Genomic DNA, 16,035 nt, shown 5'->3' on the forward strand with positions numbered 1-16,035 from the left:
CAGACCTGGAACCAACCAACTTCATTAGGACATAGTCAAGGAGAAGTGACTACAACTTGTAAGGTTTTGGGTTCGAGACCCACAGATACCTAAGATAGTCCAGTATTCATAAGTGGTTTTAAGATTAAGAAGTAACAGTTTAGATATGATGCATTCACTAAATAGGCTAATAGCTAAATAAAATGTATACAATCCATGTCAGGTGGGAGCGGTTCACTAATCCCAGAGGATGAATGGATGGTTGGCACAGAGTGAAACTGATCCCAGTAGCTGTGGTCACACCATTCTGCTCTCTAGTTGAAATGTTATGGAACTGTTTCCCTGGTCTTCCTCCATCATCCCTGATTCATCTTCCATCTGATGAAGGCTCACGCCTGGTGAGAACTGCTACTTGATAAGGACTACCCCCTGTCAGAGCACTTTATTTCTAGGGGCTGGTAGCTTACACAGTGTCAATCACATATTCAAACCTTTCTGACCAATGGATATAGGGCAGGTACCCAAGCTGTGAGGGTGGTCATCTCAAACCCCCTGTTCTTCACCCTAGCTTGAGGTCATTAGGGTACGCATGGTGCCAGCAACTTTCTGCTATTGGTTCAGGAATGTTTGAGAGTCTAGTGACCTCAATGCTGGGTTTGCAATCGTTGTGGCCTTTATTTCTAACTTGTCTTGGTCCCTGACTCCTTAGAATTGTTTGTTTTGTTCAGAGAAAGAGAATTAAATGCTGTGCCTACTAGTTCCATGAGAGTTTTATACAATTTTAAAATAAAATACCATTTCTTCAAGATACCTATTTCTTACAAACTTTTGGGACTGGTGCCCATATATGGTGAGCTGTCCCACAGAATAATAAAGCAACAGCATGAAATAATCGTATTCTCAGAATTGTATCTATCAACCGACATCCTCCATCACCATTCTTGGGTTTGTCTGAACTCATGGCATGATAGCTTCACCACAGGGAGCACAATGGTATACGCAGTTGGATGTGTCCTTGGGAGTTTTCAACGTTGACTCTGGACTCCATCAACTTCATAGCTTCAGGTTGAACAAAGCCAAGGAAATGATTTGCTGGTTACTGGCTGCTTCTGTTCCCCACTCCTCTCACTCATCAATATTCTTCCATGTTCAAAACTAAAATTCCACAAGAATTATACAGCACAGAATCAGGTCACTGAGCCCAACTGGTCTCTGCCGGTGTTAATGCTCCACACAGGCTGCTTCCCATCTCATTTCATCTCACCCAAAATCATGTCCTTCTATCCCTTTCTTTCTTGTGTACTTAGCTAGCTTTATTTTAAATACATCTATACCATTCACCTCAATCACTCCATCTGGTAGTGAGTTCCACATTCTCACTATTGTGTGAGTAAAGAAATTGGATTTATTAGTAACTATTTTAACCTTATTCTGTAGTTTTGGACTCCCCCTCTAATGGAAATAATCAGCCAGAATTTTCTGGGCCCTTGGGATCGGGCTGGGATGCAGGAAGACTAGCAAAATGGGGGAGGCTGGGGGAGGCGATGGTACAGTGGTATTGTCACTGGACTAGTAATCCAGAGACCTAGGATAATGCTCTGGGGACCCAGGTTCAAATCCCACCATGGCAGATGGTGAAATTTGAATTCAATAAAAATCTGGAATTAAAAGCCTGATGATGTTGATTGTTGTAAAAACCCATCTGGTTCATGAATGTCCTTGAAGGAAATCTTCCATCCTTAGACTCATAGCAATGTGGTTGACTATCTTAAAATGCCCTCTGGACAAGGGCAATTAGGGATGGGATGGGCAATAACTGCTGACCTAGCCAGCAACACCCACATCTCATGAAGGAATCAATAAATAAAATGGCACAGGAAGGTACTGGGGAGGTGCCTGATGTCTGTCTGTTTCTCCTATGTGCACACACACATAATTGTCAGGTGGGCTCAGCAAAACAGACCACCACCCTGACCGCAGTTGGCCAGCCAGCGCAAAACACATGCTGCAGTGTTAAGCACTGCAGCAGGAGGGTGGGGGCGGGAGGAGTGCAAGGGCTGAAGTTCACACAGTTGCGTGCAGTAAGAGCTCCCTGAGGGACCGGCAGATTTTTATCAATAAAAATAAAGAATTTTAAAATAATGAAAATGTCCCCTCATGTGACTATGTCACATGAGCAGGGACATGTCAAATATGAGTGCAAAAAGTTTTTTTTCAATCACTGGATGAAACTTCATTCTGCCCGTGGATGAGGTTTCGCCAAAAATGCAAAGGCTGCTTGGCTTTTTCACCTGCCTGCCTGTCAATCGTAGGATGAGCAGTGAAAAATTCCTATCAATTAGTTGATTAAGTGCCTTAACAGGTCACTAAATTGTTGGCAGGTGTGCTGCCAACTCCCGCGTGCGCACGCCAACCAAAATATCGCGCAAGTGTGCCTTGACATCGGGATGTGTGTCTGATGTTATCGCATGTTATTTTACCCTTATTTCACGCCTGCCCAACGAGCCAAAATTTTGCCCACACACATGCACTCTTCCCCCCTCTCATACACAGGCTCCATTCTCACCTCTCTCACACATTCACACACACTTGCACAAACACACATTCCCCCCTCTCTTTCTCACACACTCCCCCCTCTCTCTCTCTCTCACACTCACACACACATACACACACACACACACTCCATTTCCTCTCTCACACACTCTCTCCTCTCTCATATGCTCTCATCTCTCTCACACTTACCCCCTCTTACACTCTCCCTCCTATATATCTCTCTCTCACACACACATTCCTCTCTTTCTCACACACACACTCTTTCCCCCCTCTAACTCACTCACCCACAGACTCTCCCTTTTTCTCTCACACTCTCCCATCTCTTTCACACACACTCCCTTATCTCTCTCACACACACATACACTCCCTCTCCCTCTCTCTCTCTTTCACACTCTCACATACACATTTCCCTATTTCTCTCTCTCACACACAGAGGAGGAGGCTCCACCAATATCCCCATTCTCAATGATGGGAGAGCCCAGCACATCAGTGCAAAAGATAAGGCTGAAGCACTTGCTACAATCTTCAGCCAGAAGGGCCAAGTGGATGATCTAACTCTGCCTCCTCCGGAGGCCCCAGCATCACAGATGCCAGACTTCAGCCAATTCGATTCACTCCACGTGATATCAAGAAATAGCTGAAGGCACTGGAGAGTGCAAAGGCTATGGGCCCTGACAGTATTCCGGCAATAGTACTGAAGACTTGTGCTCCAAGGCTTGCCGCGCCCCTAGCCAAGCTGTTCCAGTGCAGTTACAACAACTTGCATCTACCCAGCTATGTGGAAAATTGTCCAGGTATGTCCTGTACACAAAAAGCAGGACAAATTCAACCCGGCCAATTACCTCCCCATCAGTCTACTTTTGATCATTGGTTAAGTGATGGAAGGGGGTCATCAATAGTGCTATGAAGCGGCACTTACCTTAGCAATTACCTGCTCACTGACCCCCAGTTTGGATTCTGCCAGGGCCACTCAGCTCCTGACCTGATTACAACCTTGGTTCAAACATGGACAAAAGAGCTGAACTCCCAAGGTGAGGTGAGAGTGACTGCCCTTGACATCAAGGTTGCATTTGACCGAGTGTGGCATCAAGGAGGCCTAGCAAAACTGGATTCAGTGGGAATCAGAGGAAAAACTCTCCACTGGTTGGGGTTACACCTAGCACAAAGGAAGATAGTTGTGGTTGTTGGAGTCAGTCATCTCAGCTCCAGGACATCACTGTAGGAGTTCCTCAGGGTGGTGTCCTCAGCCCAAACATCTTCAGCTGCTTCATCAATGACCTTCCTTTCATCATAAGGTCAGAAGTGGGGATGTTCGCTGATGATTGCACAATGTTCAGCACCATTTGCAACGCCTCAGATACTGAAGCCGTCCATGTCCAAATGCAGCAAGTTTGGACAATATACAGGCTTGGGCTGACAAGTGGCAAGTAATGTTCGCGCCACACAAGTGCCAGGCAATGATCATCTCCAACAAGAGAGAATCTAACCATTGTCCCTTGTTATTCAGTGGCATTACCATCACTGAATCCCCCACTATCAACATCCTGTGTTACCATTGACCAGAAACTGAACTGGACTAGCCATATAAATACCGTGGCTATAAGGGCAGATCAGAGGCTAGGAATCCTGCTGCGAGTAACTCACCTCCTGATTCCCCAAAGCCTGTCCACAATCTACAAGACACAAGTCAGGAGTGTGATGGAATACTCCCCACTTTCCTGGATGAGTGCACCTTCAAAACCACTCAAGAAGCTTAACACCATCCAGGACAAAACAGCCCGCTTAATTGGCACCACATCCACAAACATTCACTCCCTTCACCATCGGCGCACAGTCGCAGCAGTACTTTCTACAAGGTGCACTTCAGAAATTTACCAAGGCTCCTTAGACAACACCTCCCAAACTCTCAACCATTACCATCTAGAAGGACAAGGCAGCAGATAGATGGGAACACCTCCACCTGGAAGTACCCTTCTTAAGTCACTGGCCATCCTGACTTGGGAATATATTGCCATTCCTTCACTGTCGTTGGATCAAAATCCTGGAACTCCCTTCCTAGCAGCATTATGGGTCTACCTACACCATGTGGACAGCAGCAGTTCAAGAAGGCAGCTCATCACCACCTTCTCAAGGACAACACGGGATGGGCAATAAGCGAAGCCCACATCCCATGAATGAATGAAAAATAAACATGCTTCCCCCCCTCTCTCTCTCTCTCACACACACACACACACTCCCCCCTCTCTCACTCACACTCTTCCCCTTCACAGATACAGGCACACACATACTCGCCTCTCTCAACACACTCCCCTCTCACACATTCCCATCTCTTTAAAACAGTCTCCTCTCTCTCTCACACACACACACACCCCTCTCTCTCACAAACACACTGGCCCCTTCTGTCTTTCTCACATACACACACTCCCCTCTTTCTCCCTCAAACACACACTCCCCCCCTCTCTCTTGCACACACACTGTCCCCCCTCTCTATCTCACACATACACATACACACATTCTCTCCTTTCTCTCACACACACACTCTCCCCCTTCTCATATATATTCTACCCACTCTTACACACACCCTCCCCCTTCTCACACACACACATTACCCTTTCTCACACTCCCAAATTTCTCTGTCTCACACACACAAACCCACCTCTCTCACGCACACATTCTTTGCATTCTCTCTCTCACAGAAATATGTGCACACATACACTCTCAGTCCAGTGGACCCTGCTTCTACTCCAGACCATGCTTCCGCTCTGGGCCCACTTTCGCTCCAGGTCCCCAGGCCCCTATCCTGCTCCAGGTCCTGCTTCTGCTCCACACACACATTCTCTCCTTTCCCTCACGCCCAAGGACTCCCAGGCCCCACTCTCCATCTGGTTCCCCACTGGGCCAGCTCTCAGTCTTGCTCCCCGCCCCCACCCTTCCCCCCGGGCCCAGGTCTCACTCCAGCTCCCCTTGCCCCAGCTCTCGCTCTGGCTCCCTCCTGCCCGGCTGTTGCTCCAGCTCACCCCCAGGCACCATCTCGCTCTGGCTTCCCCCAGGCCCTGCTCTCATACTGGCTCCCGCCTGACTGTGCTCTCGCCCTTTTCTCTCCCCTGCCCTCACTCCTTTCATCCCCCCACCCCGGCTCTGCTCTTGCTCCTTTCTGCATCCCACCCCCCTTCCCAGCCCTGCTCTCATTCCCTCCACCCCTGAACCCCTCTCGTTCCTTTCACCCTACCCCCCCCCCCGCCACCCCTTCACCACCACGACTAGCCCAACTCTCTTAGGCACCAAAAATGAGAAAGGTACACACAGCGCAATTGACACCGGAAAGTTTTCCTCACTAGCATCTGGGGACTTGTGCCAAAATTGGGGAAGCTGTCTCCAAAGACTAGTTTTAGCAGCAGCCTGACATAGTCATACTCACCGAATCATTAACTTACAGCCAATATCCCAGATACCTTCATTACCATCCTTGGGTATGTTCTGTTTTGCTATCAGGATAGACCCATCAGAGGTGATGGCACAGTAGTATAATGTTAGGAGGGAGTGGCCCTGGGAATCCTCAACATTGATTGTGGATCCCATGAAGATTCATGGCATCAGGTCAAACATGGGCCAGGAAACCTCATGCCATTTATCACCTACCACTTATCTGATCAAAACTCCTTTATGTTTAATACCACTTGGAAGAAGTACTGAGGGTAGCAAGGTCACATATTATATTTAACTGGGGGACTTAAATGTCCATCACCAAGTGTAGCTTGTTACCATCATGACTGGTCAAGTCCTGAAGGACATATCTGCCAGACTGGACCTTCTGCCTGGTGCTGAGGGAAACAAGGAACAAGAGGAAAAACCTATTTGACCTTGCCCCCACCAATCTACAATGCAGCTGTCCATGTCAGTGTCGATGGGAGTGACTACCATGCAGTCCTTGTGGCGACAACATCCTGGCTTCACCCTGAGGGCATCATACATTGTCTTATGTTGCACTACCATTGCTGAATGGGAAAGATTCAGAACAGATCTAGCAGCTCGAAACTGGGCATCCATGAGGCGCTGTAGGTCATCAGCAGCATCAGAATTGTATTCGACCACCACCTGAAACCTTATGGCTCAACATATCCCACACTTTACCATTACCATCAAGGGGACCAACCCTGGTTCAACAAGGAGTGGGGGAGGGAATGCCGGGAACATTGCCAAGCAACCTGTTGAAGTTACAACTTAGGATTGCATGCATGCTAAACAGCAGAAGCAGCATGCTTTGGACTGAGCTAAGAGATCCCAAAACAAACAGATCAGATCAAAGCTCTGCAGTCCTGCCACATCTGGTTCTAGATGTTGGTGGACAATTAAACAACTGGCTGGTGGAGGAGGGTCCACCAACATCCCCATCCTCAATAGTAGCAGAGCCCAGCACATCAGTGCAAAAAATGAGGCTGAAATATTTGCAACCATTTTCAACCAGAAGTGCCAAGTGGATGACCCATCTCGACTTCCACCTGAGGTCCCAGCAACACAGTTGCCAGTCTTCTGCCAATTTGCTTCAATTTTCATGATCTCAAGAAAGAGCTGAAGGCACTGGTTACTGGAAAGGCTATGGACCCTGACAACATCCTGGTTGCAATACTGAAGAATTGAAGAATTCCAGAATTGGCTGTGCCCCTAATCAAGCTGTTCCAGTGTAACTACAACACTACCCAACAAAGTGGAAAATTGCCCAGGTATGCACTGTCCACAAATAAAAGAACAAATCCATTCCAGCCAATTGCTGTCCTATCAGTGTTCTTTCAATCATCAGCAAATTGATGGAATGTGTCTCAACAATGCTACGAAGTGGCAATTACTAAGTAATTACCTGCTTATTGATACTCAGTTTGGGTTTTGCCAGGATTACTTGGCTCCATAGCCTTGTCTATACATGGACAAAGAGCTGAGTTCAAGAAGTGAGGTGAGAGTGATTGCCCTTAACATGAAGGCATCATTTGATGGAATGTGGCATAAAGGAGCCCTAGTAAAATTGAAGTCAGTGGGAATGAGGAAAATTTTCCACTGGCTGGAGTCATACCGAGCATAAGGAAGATGTCCTTTAAGGAAGGAAATTTGTCATCCTTACCCAGTCTGGCCTACATGTGACTCCAGACCGATAGCAATGTGGTTGACTCTTAGCTGCCCTCTGAAATGGTCTAGCAAGCCACTGAGTTCAAGGGCAGTTATGGACAGGCAACAAATGTTTGCTTTTCCTGGTTTTGGCAGTGATGCCTGCATCCCATGAAAGAATAAAGGTTGTGGTTGTTGGAGGGAAATCATCTCAGTCCCAAGTCATCACTGCAAGAGTTCATTAGATTAGTGTCCTAGACCCAATTATCTTTAGTTGCTGCATAAATGACATTCCCTCCTATATAAGGTCAGAAACGGGCATGTTCGCTGATGATTGCAACGTTCAGTTCCATTCGCAACTCCTCAGATACGGAAGCAGTCCATGCCCGCATGTTGTAAGACTGGATAACATTCAGGCTTGGGCTGATAAGTGGAAAGCAACGTTCACATAACACAAGTGTCAGGCATTGACCATCTCCAACAAGAGGAAATCTGACCATTTCCCCTTGATGTTCTTTGGTATTACCTTGGTGATTCCCCCACCATCAACATCCTAGGGATTACCATTGATGGGAAACTTAGCTCGACTGGCCATTTAAATAATGTGGTTACAAGAGCAGCTTAGAGACTAGGAATTAAGCAGCGAGTAATTCATTTCCTGACTGATGAAAGACTGTCCACCATCTTTAAGGCACAAATCTAGAGTGTGATAGAATATTCTCCACTTGCCTGGATGAGTGCACTCATTCACATCCACAGCCATATTCAAGAAGCCTGACACTGTCCAGGAAAAAGCAGCCTACTTGATCTGCACCCTATCCACCACCTTAAACATTCACTCCCTCCACCACCGACGCATAGGGGTAGCAATGTGTACCACCTATAAGGTGCACTACAGCAACTTGCCAAGGCTCTTTCAGTAGCACATTCAAACCCGTGATCTCTACCATCTAGAAGGACAAGGGCAGCAAGATACATGGGAACACAATGATTTGCAAGTTCCCCTCCAAATCACACACCATCCTGACTTGAACTATGTCACCCCTTCTTTCACTGTTGCTGGGACAAAATCCTGGTTTGCCCTCCCTAACAGCATTGTGGGTGTACCTACACTATATGAACTGCAGCAGTTCAAGAAGACGGTTCACCACTACCTTCTCAAGGGCTATTAGGAATGTGAGTAAATACTGGCCTAGTTAGCGAGACTCCTGTCCCATGAACAAATAAAAAAGCATCTAGCTCTACCTCCCCATCACCACTTTCAACTTTTCCAATCTAGCTTTATTATCAGACCGCTTGTCAAACATCCAGTACTTAGCTTCACTTACCTTCAGGGAACAGAAAGGAACCTGGACTGCATGGGAACAGCTAAAATTAGGAGTGGATACATAGAAGGCGAGGGTTGGGTCCTTCACTTCACTTACCTTCAGTGAGTGGAAAGGGATCCGGACCTACATGGGAGCAACTAAAATCAAGAGCTTTCAGGAACTGACTGTGTTTGGAAAAATAAAATCAAACTGTGACATCACAGGAAAACCGTAATTTAGATGGTTGGTGAGCAGCTGCGGTTTGGGAGTGTGTGTAAAGCTGAAAATTAGAAAAATGTAAAACAATTAAATAACCCTTAAGTAGCTACCTTATAATTAATTAAGAGACGCAAGCAGAAGGGAATTAAGAAGCTGGTGAATCCACTGTTTTATTTTTTTTAAATGTGGTAGCTTTAAAGTAGTACATTAAGTAGTGGTGAGAGAGGCTTTAATTAAAACTCATTAAGAAAATAAGTAATTAGCTAATTGGAGAGTGGCAGGAAGGAGCAAGAGCTGAGCAGGGCATAAAAAGCAACCGGTGGGAGCAGAGCACAGGCAGAGAAAGAAACATCACATCACAAATAAAAAGTGATGTTGGCACAGTGCAAAGTGCTGATTGATGAGTAATTCTACTTTCTAGTCTCCCATTTATAAGAAGTAGTCTGTAAAGTCAAGTAAAGTTAAGGCATGGCAGGGTAGCTCAGCCATGTGGAATGCCCATCCTGTGACATGTGGGAAGTCATGGATGCTTCCCATGGTCTATGGAGTCACTTGTGCATCCATGAGGTTGAGAATTTCGTGAATTGCACATTAGGGAAGTGGTCACACCACAGTTAAGAGAATGCAGGCAGAGAGGGAATGGGTGGCCCAGACATTCTAGGAGGACTGGGCCAGTCATATATGAGTCCCCTGAGTCCATCTCGCTCACTAACATGTTTTCCATTTTGCATTACTGATGAGGGTGATGGTTCCTCAGAGGAGAGCAGCCAGGGCCAAGTCCGTAGCAGCACGGATGGCTCAGCTGCACAGGGGGGATGGAAGAACACTGGAAGAGCAATAGTGGTAGGGAATTCAATAGTCTGGGTTGAGGACAGATGTCTCTGCGATCCTAAGCGTGACTCCAGGATGTTGCCTCCCTGAAGCCAGGGTCAAGAATGTCACTGAGTGGCTGCAAGACAATCTTATGGAAGAGGGTGAACAGCTAGAGGTCATGGTGCAGATTGGTATCAACAACATAGGTAGAACATAAGAACTAGGAGCAGGAGTAGACAATTCAGTCCCTCGAGCCTGCCCCACCATTCAATATGATCATGGCTGATCTCATTTCAGCCTCAAGTCCAATTTCCCGCCCTCTCCCCATAACCTTTCAACCCGTTATTAATTAAAAATCTGTATCTCCTCCTTAAATTTATTCAGTGTCCCGGCATCCACTGCACTCTGAGGTAGTGAATTTCACAGATTCATGACCCTTTGAGAAAAGTAATTCCTCCTCATCTCTGATGTAAATCTACCACCCCTTAGCCTAAAGCTATGGCCTCTCATTCTAGAATGCCTCACAAGGGGAAACATCTGCTCCACGTCTACTTTGTCTATCCCCTTTAGCATCTTATGTACCTCAATTAAATCTCCTCTTATCCTTCTAAATGCTAGCGTGTATAGGCCTAAACTGCACAATCTCTCCTCATAAGACAAGCCCCGCATCTTTGGAATCAATCTAGTGAACCTCCTCTGAACCGCCTCCAATGCAACTACATCCTTCCTCAAGTAAGGGGACCAAAACTGTGCACAGTACTCCAGGTGCAATCTCAACAATGCCTTATACGGTTGCTACAACACTTCCCTATTTTTATACTCTATACCTTTAGCAATAAATGCCAAAATTCCATTTGCCTTTCTCATTACCTGCTGTACCTGCATACTAGCTTTCAGCGATTCATGCACGAGGACACCCAGATCCCTCTGCACTGAAGCCTTCTGAAGTTTCTCTCCATTTAAATAATAAGTCGCCTTTTTATTCTTCCGACCAAAATGGATAACCTCACACTTATCCACGTTAAACTCCATCTGCCAAATTTTGGCCTGTCACCTAACCTGTCCATATCCATTTGTAAATTTCTTATTTCTTCATTGCAACTTACTTTCCCACCTCTTTTGGTGTCATCTGCAAATTTAGCAATAGTACCTTCTATCCCTGAATCCAAGTCATTAATATAGATTGTAAATAGTTGGGATGAGATCCTGAAACTAGATTTTAGAGAGCTAGGAACAGGACCAAAAAGCAGGATTTCAAAGACAGTTATCTTAGGGTTACTCCCATTGTCACGTGCTGGTGAGTAGAGAAATAAGAGGACAGAATAAACAAACGCATGGCTAGAGAGATGGTATGAGAGAGGGTTTATGATTTCTGAGACATTGGGACCGGTCCTGGGGCAGGTGGTGTCTGTACAAGGAGGACAGGTTTAGCAGGATGGGGACCCATTATCCTCGCAGGGAGATTTGCTAGTGCTGTTAGGGAGGATTTAAACGAGCTTGGCTGGCGATAGGAATCTGAGAGGAATTTCAGATAGGAGAGAAATAAAGATTTTAATGGTAGGAAGAAAAGTAGTAAGCAAGATTGGAAGGCAGCAGAAACAAAAGCTTGCATCAAATAAATACAGAAAATGTTAAAAAGGCAAAATTATAGGCACTCTATCTGACTGCTCGCAATATTCACAACAAGATAGAAGGATTGACGGAATAAATAGAAGTAAACAGGATATGATCTAATTGCCATTACAGAGATGTCGCTACATGGTGACCAAAACTGGGAATATTCAAGGGTACTCAACATTTAGGAAGGAGGGGCAAAAAGAGAAAGGAGATGGGGTAGCGCTGTTAATAAAGGATAAAATCAGTGCATTAGTGAGAGAGGATCTTAGATCGGTAGATCAAAATGTAGAATCAGTTTGGGTGGAGCTAAGAAACAGCAAGGGCAGCAAATATTGGTGTGAGTTGTTTACAGGCCACGAAGCAGTGATGGTAATGTAAGGCACAGTGCAAATTAGGAAATTAATGGCGCATGTGAAAAGGGCAATACAATAATCATGGGGTGACTTAAATCTACATATAGACTGGGTAAAGCTAATTAGCACTAATGCTTTGAAGGACGAATTCCTGAATATATACGCGATGGTTTTCTAGAACAGTATGCTGAAGAACCAACTAGAGAACGGGCTATTTTAGATCTAGTATTGTACAATGAGAAAAGTCTAATTAATCTCACTATAAAGGAGCCTTTAGGGAGGAGTGACCATAACATGATGCAATTTTCCATTATGTTTGAAAGTCACATCATTCAATCTGAAACTAGGGCCTTAAATCTAAACAAAGGAAACTACAAAATTATAAGGGGCAAGTAGCCTGTGGCAGTTTGGTGAAACTGCATGAGAAGAAATGACGGTAGACAGTCAAGAATAATTTAAAGAATTAATATATGGTTTATAACAAATATACATTCCTTTGAGGCACAAAACCCCAGCAGGAAAAGTGATCCAACAGTGGTTAACAAGAGAAGTTAAAGATTGAATTTAAAAAACGGAAGAGGCCCATAAAGTTGCCAGAACAAATAGTAAGCTTGAGAATTGGGAGCATTTTGGAATTCAGCAAAGGAGGACCAAGAAACTGATAAAGAAAATAGAATATAAACTAGCGAAAAACATAAAAATGCACTGTAATAGCTTCTTTAGGTATATAAAAAAAAATTAGCAAAGACAAATGTGCGCTCATTAGAGGCAGAGAGGGGAGAATTTATAATGGGGAATAAGGAAATGGCAGAGAAACTAAACAGATATTTTGTATTGGTCTTCACGGAGGAAGATACAAAAAACCTTCCAGAAGTACTAGAGAACCAAGAGACTGGCAAGAATGAGGAACTGAAAGAAATTAGTATTTGTAAAAAGCAGTACTGGATAAATTGATGGGACTTAAAGTTGATAAATCCCCCGGACCTACATCTCAGTGTTGAAAGAGGTGGCTGTAGAGATAGTGGATGCATTGGTGGTCATCTTCCAAAATTTTATAGATTCTGGAATGATTCCTGCATATTGGAAGATAGCAAATGTAATTCCAGTATTTAAGAATGGAGGGAGAGAGAAAAATGGGGAACTGCAGACCAGTTAGCCTAATGTCAGTAGCAGAAAAATGCTAGAATTTATTACCAGGGATGTGATAACTTGGCATTAGGAACCAATGGTAGGATTGGGCCGAGTCAACATTGATTTATGAAAGGGAAATCATGTTTGACAAATCTGTTGGAGTTATTTGAGAATGTAACCAGCAGAATAGATAAAGGGATACTAGTGGATATGTTGTATTTGGATTTTCAGAAGGCTTTCAATAGTCTCCCACACAAGAAGTTATTAAACAAAATTTGAGCACGTGGGATTGGGGGCAATATACTGGTATGGATTGAGAATTGGTTAATGGACAGAAAACAGAGAGTAGGAATAAATGTGTCATTCTCAGGTTGGCAGGCCGTAACTAATGGGGTACAGCAAGGATCAATACTTGGGCCCCAGCTATTCACAATCTACATCAGTGATTTTGTTGTGTGGACAAAATGTAATTTTTCCAAGTTTACTGATGACACAAAACTAGGTGGGAATATGAGTCACGAGGAGGATGCAAAGGGGTTTCAAGGAGATTTAGACAGGCTAAGTGAGTGGGTGAGAATATGGCAGATACAAATAAAGTGAAAATATATGAAGTTATCCACTTTGGTACAAAAAACAGAAATGCAGAGTATTTCTTAAATGGTGAGAGATTGGAAGTGTTGATGTCCGAAAGGACTTGGTTATCCTTGTTCATGAGTCATTTAAAGCTAATATTCTCCTGCAGCAAGCAATTAGGAAGGCAAATGGTATGTTGGCCTTTATTGCAAGAGGATTTGCATACAAAAGTAAAGATGTCTTGCTGTGATTGTACAGAAACTTGGTGAGACTGCACCTGGAGTATTGTGTTTTGATCTCCTTACCGAAGAAGGATATACTTGACATAGAGGGAGTGCAACAGAGGTTCACCAGACTGATTCCAGGGGTGGCGGGATTGTCCTATTAAGCGAGATTGAGGAGACTGGAATTTTATTCTCTAGAGCAGGCTTGTCCAACCATTTGCGTGGGGGAGCTAAATTTCCATTTTTTTCTCCTCAAAGGACCAATGAGCAAATTTTGTCAAGATAAGGTTTGGCACAATATTAAACATGAATTTCCAAAAAAAGCTGATGGATGAACAAAAGAAATAAATTGCTGAACAAAAATAAAACAATGTCAAAGCAATAAATTGATAATTTTTTTAAAAATGAGAAATGAATAAAAATGACCATTAGAATGTGAGAGGGTCAGAGTGTGTGTGTCCGGTTCACTCCCAATCTCAGGGTGCTCACTCTCTCACCTTCATCCACTGTGAGAGTATGTGTTGGTGTGTGGAGATGAGGGTGAGTGAGAGTTCTGACGCTGGGAGTGAGCCATACACACACATTCACCATCACTGACACACAGATACTCTCTCTCTTGTACATATAGACACACACACACACAATCTCTCACATACACTCTCTCTCTCACACACACACACCCACACACACACATACACACAGGAAAAAATGTTCCCCCCATTTGGGGGATGTGTGGGAGCAGGCTCGAGCGGTCACGCCTCCAATCAGCACCTCCAATTGGGAGCCCGCTGCCATTTCATGTGGGCAGGCCAATTAAGGCCCGCCCAGCGTGATGCTCGCCCGGAAGCACTGAGCGCACCCTGTGCGGGTGGGGGGAGGGATTCCCTGAGAGGTTCCCTGTGCTCTTTCGAAAGAGCACAGAGATCTCCCCGAGGCATGAAGGTGCCTCAGGGAGATTTGTATCAATGCTAAAGTTTTAAATAAACGTTTTCAACACTTTTAAAACATGTCCCCACGTGTGACACCATCACATGAGCTGGGACATGTCAAAGAATGTATAAATTTTTATTAGCTTTTAAAACACTTCATGAAACCTCATCCCACCCGTAGATGAGGTTTCGTTAAAAACGTGAAGGCTGCCTGGGCTCTTCGCCTGCCCGCCAGCCTTAAGGTTGGATGGGCAGCTCATTAAATTGAATTAATTAGTTTTTAATAGGCCTTAATAGGCCCTTGACAGTTCGGTGGGCGCGCAGCTGAGTCAGCTATGTGCCCGCCGAACTGAAAATCTAAATGACGTGCAGTGATGTCAGGATGCCCGCCCGATGTCACCGCACCTCATTTTACGTGTTGACAAGGGGCCCCGTCCCCACTTGCTGACAGGAAAATTCTTCCTCCTCTCTTTCTGTCTCTCTTTCTCACACTCTCTCTCACACGCCCTTTCAGAAACACATACATATATTATTTTTCTTGCTCACACACATTCACATGCACACACACACTCTCTCTTTCTCACACACACTTTCCCTCGCACACTCACTCTTTCACAAACACATACATTCTTCCTCTCTCATATACACACACACACACACACACACATACTCTCACACACACACATACTCTCTCTCTCTGTCTCTTTCTCTCTCATAAGCACACTCTTTCACACTGTGTCTCACTCTCACACACACACACATGCACACTTACCCTCAGCCACACGCACTCTCTCTCTCACATGAACTCTCTCTCACATACACACTCTCTCACATGCACTCTCTCTCTCACACACACTTTCTCTCTCACATGCTTTCTTTCGCGCACACTCTCATACTTTCACCCTCTCAATCACACACACCCGCACTCTGCTCTCACATGCACTCTCTCACTCACTGTCTCTCACAAACACTCTCATACTCTCGCTCTCCCTCTCTCTGTGGTAACTGAGGGTTTAGCCCTTTCTGCTGTCTATCAGGGGTCACATGATGTTCTGTTAAGGCTCTGACCAGTGAGCCCTAAGCATGGGTAATCTGAACAAGGAACAAAGAAAGGTACAGCACAGGAACAGGCCCTTATGCCCTTCAAGCCTGCGCCGATCATATTGCCCATCAACTAAAACATTTTGCACTTCTGGGGTCCGTGTCCCTCTATTCCCATCCTATTCATGTATTTGTCAAG

General features: G+C 44.9%; 1 protein-coding gene across 1 annotated transcript in view; it reads left to right on the forward strand.

The window, feature by feature from the left end:
* cpa6 (carboxypeptidase A6) overlaps positions 1-16,035 on the forward strand; it is a 162,400-nt gene that overhangs the window by 112,995 nt on the left and 33,370 nt on the right. The window lies entirely within an intron of this gene.

This window comes from Carcharodon carcharias, chromosome 6 (genome assembly GCF_017639515.1).
Source record: "Carcharodon carcharias isolate sCarCar2 chromosome 6, sCarCar2.pri, whole genome shotgun sequence".
Taxonomy (NCBI): Eukaryota; Metazoa; Chordata; class Chondrichthyes; order Lamniformes; family Lamnidae; genus Carcharodon; species Carcharodon carcharias.